Genomic DNA, 7,661 nt, shown 5'->3' on the forward strand with positions numbered 1-7,661 from the left:
GTCCAGGGCTGGCGCAACAAATGGTTCTACCTTCGGGACCCTGTCGTTTCTGGGCGGCGTTCGAATCTCCCCGTTTTTGACGATGTCTTGGTGGCTCACAAGAAGAAATCTTGGAACAACGCCCTTTCTCCCGAAGAAAAGGCGACAGCCGATGAGCTATTCAAGCAAGTTGTCATTCTGAAGAATTCAGGAGGCATGACGATGCGTGGTACTGAAGTAGTTTCAGTGTTCCTACAACGTCGAGTGCAGCCGCTGATGTCTCGCCCTCACCAGCTGTGGCTTTTCGCTGGTAAAAACGATAAGTCGAGGGTCAACTCTGCCGACATTTCGGCAGACGAGCTCCAGAACGAAGTTTGTCGCCTAACATGCCTCAGCACCAAGGACACCATCGTTCTGACATCGGCGCGCCCTCCTTATGACTCCAAGCATCCTCCATCCGAGGTAACCTTTTCGTCCTTCGTTTACTGTCATTACTCCTTCTTTCTGTTCGTGCCTTACATGTTTTGCTATTTTTCTGCAGGTTCCCGCTGTCGCCCAATGTTATCCTCCCTCACCCGAGAGCGGAGCGGTGTTAGAGGATGACGATGACGATTCTGAAGGAACCGAGGATACCCAGCACGCCCTTGAGGACAGCGATGTCCAAGAGGAGGAAACTGTTGAAGATGACGCCTTTCTCAAGAGCAGACGTCGCAAGCAGGTGCATGATGATTTTATCACTTCGGCTGAATCAAGTCCTAAAGGAGGAGATAATGATGCCGACGAAGCTGCTTCGCCTCCTCCTGCTAAGAAGGGTTCAACCAGTTTCTTCGTGGACGAAGATGACCTGGACTTGTGAGTATTTATACTCTTGTTACTTTCATTTCTTGTCACCTTGTATGCTAACTGCACGCTGTACTCAAACAGCTCTGCCGATGATGATGAAGATGTTCCTCTCGCAAAGAGGGATAAACTAGCTTCTGAGAGAGCAGCGTCGGCTAAAGAATCAAACCCTTCTCCTGCCAAGTCGACACCTCCATCCCGAACGGGTGTAGAGAAGGTCCCAGTGTCGAGAGTTATTCCTTCCGATGATGCTCCCACACCGCCGGCTGGCCGCGATCACGTAAGTACTTTAATCTGTCAAGCTTTGCTGAATTTCCATCACCTTACTCTTCTTGACTTTTTCCTGGCTGCAGCCAATTTACGCTACAGTCGATGCTGTGGCGGATTTTGCTGAACAATTTACTCGCCTCGAAGCCGAAAATTCTCAACTTCGGAAGGCCGTCAAATCTTCGGCTGATCAGGTGGTCGAAGCCAACAGACTTGCTGCCGATGCCAAAAGTGAGAATACTTTGCTGAAGGAAGAAGTAAGTCGGCTGAAGCGTCAAATGAAGGATGACCAAGATGCCAGGCGTGCAGCGGCGGCTGCGATTGATGAGAAGGAGGGTGTCCTCCGTGAATCCATCAAGGGTTTACTGGGTAAAATCCTTGTAGTGCTCCGCCTCTTTCTTGATGCTTCTCCATTGATTACTAATATTCTTTTTTTTCCTTTTTCAGAGGCCGCCAACTTAACTGTCAGTCGTCGTCATCAGCTTCGGGAGGATTCTACGGCCGACGCCTTGTCACTTGCTGCTGAGTCAAATGTCCAGATCCTCAGATTGCTGCAGAAGTCCAAGGGAGCGCTGTCGAAGTTATACTCGATGATCTTCCCTAAGGCGAAGCCGGACAAAACTCTTGACGAGATGGCCGAAGCCTTCCTTATCGATCCCTCCGAACCTGTAGAGGTACTGATACGTCGCAACCGCTTGTTTGGTGCGGTTCTTACTTTCCAGTTGCTTATGGGCCACGGGATGGGATCGGAATTGGAAGAGTTTTCTAAGGCGCTGCCTGTTGATGATAAAAATCATCTAGTCAACCTTGAACCTTTCAAGAGATCGGCAATAACTTGTGCCAACCGGCTTCTGAAGTTGGTGGATGAAGCACAAGCCGAACCTGCTCCTGAGTCAGCCCCTGGTTCAACGTCGGCTAACCCTTGAACTGTTATTTGATTTGTTGTAAATATTCTCGTAACACTTTTAAATTCGGCTCTGTTGCCAAACATCCTTTTGCCTGTATGATGTGCACTCAACGCTCCCGATGGGAGTTTTTTCTTTTTTATATTAATGCTTGGTCTGAAGTGAGGACGTGCTGCAGATTCCTTCATCTTCTTCCCGTGCTGAGCTCTTTCCAAATTCCTCGGGTAACGATGAATCAGGCCTTGTTCGTCAGTTACGTGATCAGGTGTTTAGTCTAAATAATGACATTACTTCCCTTCGTGCGATGGCTGCCTTAGTAAAGAAGAAGGGAGAAATAGCGACTGCCGTTGAACAATACGCTCTTGATGGTCTTCATGTTGCTACCGAAAGTTTGAACTGTGAGTATTAGCCTGCCTTCTGATTCCAGGTATAGCTTGAATGTTCTAACATTCGTTCCTTTTCCAGTCGTGGCTTCGGATGCAGCTGAAGAGGACAGGAAGATTCATGAAGAGGTTGAGGCGATGACCGATGTTGCGCATCCAACACATGGTTTATGGCAGCATCGTCCGAAGGCCGTCATTATGGCGAAGTTCAAGTACCGGGTGATGAAGGCACATTACTATTTTGACAAGTGCTATGCCCTTCTCACGATGGTTTGGCACACCTTGTTTCCTCTGGATCAATCATCCGAAACTTTGTCTGGCTTGTTCACCCGATTCAAGTCTCCAGAAAGGATTCGGCTGCTAGTGCGGAAAGAACTTCTAGCTGGTGCTGAGCTTGCTTTTGCTTCCATATTGGCATGCCATCCATCTTTAGATTTAAGAGCCGTGGCTAACACTGAAAGGGATTTAGGCCAGTACTATGATGTTGCTAGAGGTCCTGCTCACACCATTGTTTCTCGGATGGAATCATGTCTCGAGAAGGAACTGAAGGCCCACTGGGACCGGGGATCCCGATTATGAATGTAATAGCCTTGTATTTCACATAAGACTTGTTTGCTGCGTACGCTGCACGCTTTGATTTGATTGATATTTTATTGTCGAGTGCGGCTGAGTGATCAGTTCAGCCTGCTTACTCGACGACTTTGTTGTATTTTATGCAACGTGATTGCGAAGTCGATATGTAATTTATGTGAAAGTTCGGCTTCGTCACACGGTGCACCTGTTTGAGCCTTATCTTAATGTAACCATCGACTGCAGCACTCGCGTATTTTTCGAGGCTTGGATTGGTTGTTTTTGTGTGTCATTAATCTTAGCTCTCGTAGAGAGTATTTAATTAATGTCATCGTGTGAACATGTTTTTTCTGGGCCAGTGCTCCCGATGGGAGTTAGAGCCGATGGAAAACGGTTCCGAATGTTACGTTCGGGTGTCAAAGCCTGAAGCAAGAAAAAAGGGTAACAGAAATCTGATTAGATCTTTATTCATAATGCAAAGTAACCTTGTAGGTCGTTGAAAAATAATCATATTCTATGTATAAAACCGTCGCAAGTGCGCGATGTTCCACGGATTTTTGACATCTTTTCCTGAGGCCGGATTTTTGAGCCGATAAGCTCCTCCTGGTATCACTTCAGTGATGATGTACGGTCCTTCCCATGGGGATTCCAGCTTCAAGGGTCTTTTTTGCTTCAGCCGAAGTACCATGTCTCCAACACTGAAATCTCGACTGCGTATTCGTCGACTGTGATAATTTCTCAGTGCTTGTTGGTAGACCGTTGTTCTTGCCAAGGCAATATCCCGTGCTTCATCAAGGAGATCGACAGCATCCTGTAGCGCGATATTGGAGGAGGACTCTGTGTACGCTGTTACTCGAGGCGCTTCAAATCGGACGTCGGCTGGCAGGAATGCTTCGGCTCCGTACACCAAGAAGAATGGAGTGTATTGAGTCGACCTGTTGGGGGTGGTTCGCAAACTCCATAGCACAGATGGTAGTTCCTCAACCCAGGCTCCGGCTGCGCCTTTAAGGCGTTTCTTTAAACCATCCCCTATTAAACCATTGATCCTTTCCACCTGACCGTTGGTCTGGGGGTGAGAGACTGATGCGAATTTCAATTTGATTCCTCCATCATCGCAAAATTTTCTGAATTCCTCAGAATCAAAGTTGGTGCCATTGTCTGTGACGATGCTGTGGGGCATACCGAATCGACAGGTTATTCCTTTAAAGAATTGGACCGCCATTTCAGCCTTTTGATTCCGCACTGGTACTGCCTCAATCCACTTAGTGAATTTATCGACTGCAACCAGTAAGTACGTGTGTCCTCCGGGTGATGATCTGGGCAACCAACAACCTGATCGAGTCCCCATTGAGCGAACGGCCATGCCAAGGGTATTGTCATTAAATCCGTTGCAGGAGCGTGTGGTTTTGACGAGAAACGTTGGCACGCATCGCACTTCATGACTAGATCCCTAGCATTCGAAGCTGCTGTTGGCCAATAAAATCCTGCCCTGAAGGCTTTTGCCACAAGAGCTCTGCTCCCTGCATGATGCCCACAGGTTCCTTCGTGTATCTCACGTAACAGTGCTTTTCCATCGTCAATGGCGATGCACCTTTGGAAGATCCCTGAGATGCTGCGCTTGTAAAGCTCACCATTTATTACTGTGAAGGCCTTTGATCGTCTGACGATTCGCTTAGCTTCCACGGAGTCTTCTGGAAACTCTTGTTTCAACAGGTACGCTAGGAATGGTTCGGTCCATAGAGGCTCGAGGAGGAGAACTTGTTCGGAAGAAAGGATTGGAGATTCTTTAGCCGAAGGTTTTTGCAGTGAGCTTTTTTCCAACTCTTCACCCGATAATTTTTCAGACGGCTTTTCTTTAATTGACCTTTGAGCGATCACTTCGTAAAAAACTCCATCTGGGATAGGGGAGCATGTGGACCCGATGTTTGCCAAAGTGTCGGCTTCCTCGTTACTGGCTCTGCCGATGTGCTTAAGCTCACATCCTTCGAATTTAGCCTCCATGTTCTGATACAGCTGCCGATAAGCAACCATGTTATCACTGACTGCATCGCACAGGTTCATTGACTGTTGGACCACCAAGTTCGAATCTCCGTAGATCTCTAGGCGCGTAGCGCCACATGCCTTCGCCATTTTCATTCCGTGCAGCAGTGCTTCGTATTCTGCTTCGTTGTTTGTCGGCAAGGAGAAATTCATACGTAGTATATACTTCATTTTATCTCCTTGTGGTGATATCAGCACTACTCCTGCCCCTGCTCCTGTGGTCCGCTTTGACCCATCAAAGTACATTACCCATGACCCTGACATGTCGGGTGTCGCTGGTGTCTGTGATTGGATCCAATCTGCCACAAAATCTGGGAGGATTTGGGATTTCACCGCTGTTCGGTTGACGTAAGTTATGTCGTGTGGTGCTAACTCGATAGCCCATTGAGACACTCGACCTGTGGCTTCCGGGTTGGTCATTATGCTCTTCAGGGGTGCTTCGCTCACAACTTTGATCGGGTGCTCCGTGAAGTAGTGCCTCAGCTTGCGAGCCGACCTCCATACTGCATATGCCAACTTCTGGTGATGAGGATACCTCTATCTTGCGGGGGTAAGTACTTCACTGAGGTAGTAAACGGGCCTCTGCACACCGTGAACCCTCCCTGCTTCTTCTCGTTCGACAACCAAAACGCTACTGAAGACTTGAGCTGTAGCGGCTATGTACATCAGTAATGTCTCCTTTTCGCGCGGAGTTACGAGCACCGGGGAGGTCGATAGGATTTTCTTCAAGTTGTCGAAGGAGTCTTGTGCTTCTTTTGTCCACTCGAACTTTTCTGACTTTTTCATCAGATTGTAGAAGGGCAAAGCTTTCTCCCCCAGCTTCGCGATGAACCCGCTAAGAGCTGCTAATCGGCCTGCCAACTGCTGCACTTGGTGCAGATTCTTTGGCGGCTCCATGTCGAGAATAGCTTTGATCTTCAAGGGATTAGCCTCGATTCCTCTGGCTGATATGAAGTACCCGAGTACTTGTCCTCCTGGCACTCCGAAGAAACATTTCTTGGGGTTTAGCTTGATTTTGTACTTGTCCAGATTGTCAAAGGTCTCTCGCAAGTCGTCGATGAGTGTGGCTGCGTGCTTTGTTTTCACCACGATATCGTCGATGTAGACTTCAATGTTCCTCCCGATCTGTTCCGCGAGGCAGGCTTGCATGCAGCGTTGGTAAGTAGCTCCTGGATTTTTCAACCCGAAGGTCATGACGTTGTAACAGAAAACGCCGTGTGGAGTGATAAACGCGGTTAACTCCTGATCCTCCTTCTTCAATTTGATCTGGTTGTATCCGGAGTATGCATCAAGAAAAGAGAGACGGTCGCACCCGGCCGTAGAATCGACTATTTGATCTATTCTGGGTAATGGGAAATGATCTTTCGGGCAGTGTTTGTTAAGGCTAGTGTAATCAATGCACATGCGGAGGGCGGTGGTGTCTTTCTTCGGCACCATGACTGGATTAGCCACCCACTCAGATTCCTTAAGCTCTCGGATAAATCCTGCCTTGCGGAGTCGATTAACTTCTTCACCGATTGCCCTTCTTTTTGGTTCGGAGAATCGCCGCATCGACTGTTGTACTGGCTTGGCCGTCGGGTCAACATTTAGGGCGTGCTCAGCGAGTTCCCTGGGGATACCTGGCATGTCGGATGGCTCCCATGCAAATATCTCCCAGCGCTCACGGAGGAACTCGATGAGCGCGCTTTCCTATGCGACAGCTAGGTCAGCCGAGGTGTTGACCGTTTTCTTCGGGTCAGTAGGGTGCACCTGCAGCTTCTTGGTTTCCTTTGTAGTGTCGAACTCGTCGGATCTTGCGTTTCGATTGTCGGCTGGTGGCCGTGTGTGATCTGTAGTGGCGTCGATCGCGTTGAGTTCTTTTTTAGCTCCAAACTTCGAGGCGATCTTCTGAAATTCCCTGTCGCAGTTATCTGACCGAGCGAAACTACCATGAATGGTTATTGGGGTCCCGTTGTTGCCTGGCATCTTTAGTTTCAGGTACGCATAATGAGGCACGGCCATGAATTTGGCAAACGCAGGTCTGCCGAGGATGGTGTGGTACTGAGATTCCCAGTCGACTACCTCGAATTCGACCCTCTCTTTTCTGAAGTTACTGGGCGTGCCGAAGACTATGTCCAACGATGTTTTGCCCAGCGAGTAAGCGGGTCGAGTCGGTATAATGCCATGGAACCCTGTGTCGGATTCTTTTAGCATGTCGACTGTCAAACCCATCGCCCTCATCGTGCTGGCGAATAACAAGTTCAGGCCGCTTCCTCCATCCATAAATACTTTGCCCATATTGTATCCCCCAATCTGCGCTTCCAGGACAAGGGCCGCGTGACCGGGCCTTGGGACGGCCTTCGGGTGGTCCGCCCTGCTGAAGGTGATGCTCTGCTCCGACCAATCGATAAAATCTGGCGTATCCATCATGGCCACTTCTGCGTACTTCACTTCTCGGGAGAACTTTTTGATTTCTCTTTTTGAAAAGCTGGTTTTGTGGATCATGTTGATTTGTCCACGCAGTGCTGGAAATGCTTCGACTGGTACATATTCATCTTTTTCCATTGGCTCGTACGGTTCTGGTACATATGGCTCTGGCTGATGACCATAGGACTTTGCTTTCTCTTCCATTATGCGGACTCTTGATGCAGCTTCGGTTCTAAGGTCGTCGCAGAACTGTCGAATCTCTAGGAAGTGT

Source organism: Lolium perenne, chromosome 1, assembly GCF_019359855.2.
Source record: "Lolium perenne isolate Kyuss_39 chromosome 1, Kyuss_2.0, whole genome shotgun sequence".
Classification (NCBI taxonomy): Eukaryota; Viridiplantae; Streptophyta; class Magnoliopsida; order Poales; family Poaceae; genus Lolium; species Lolium perenne.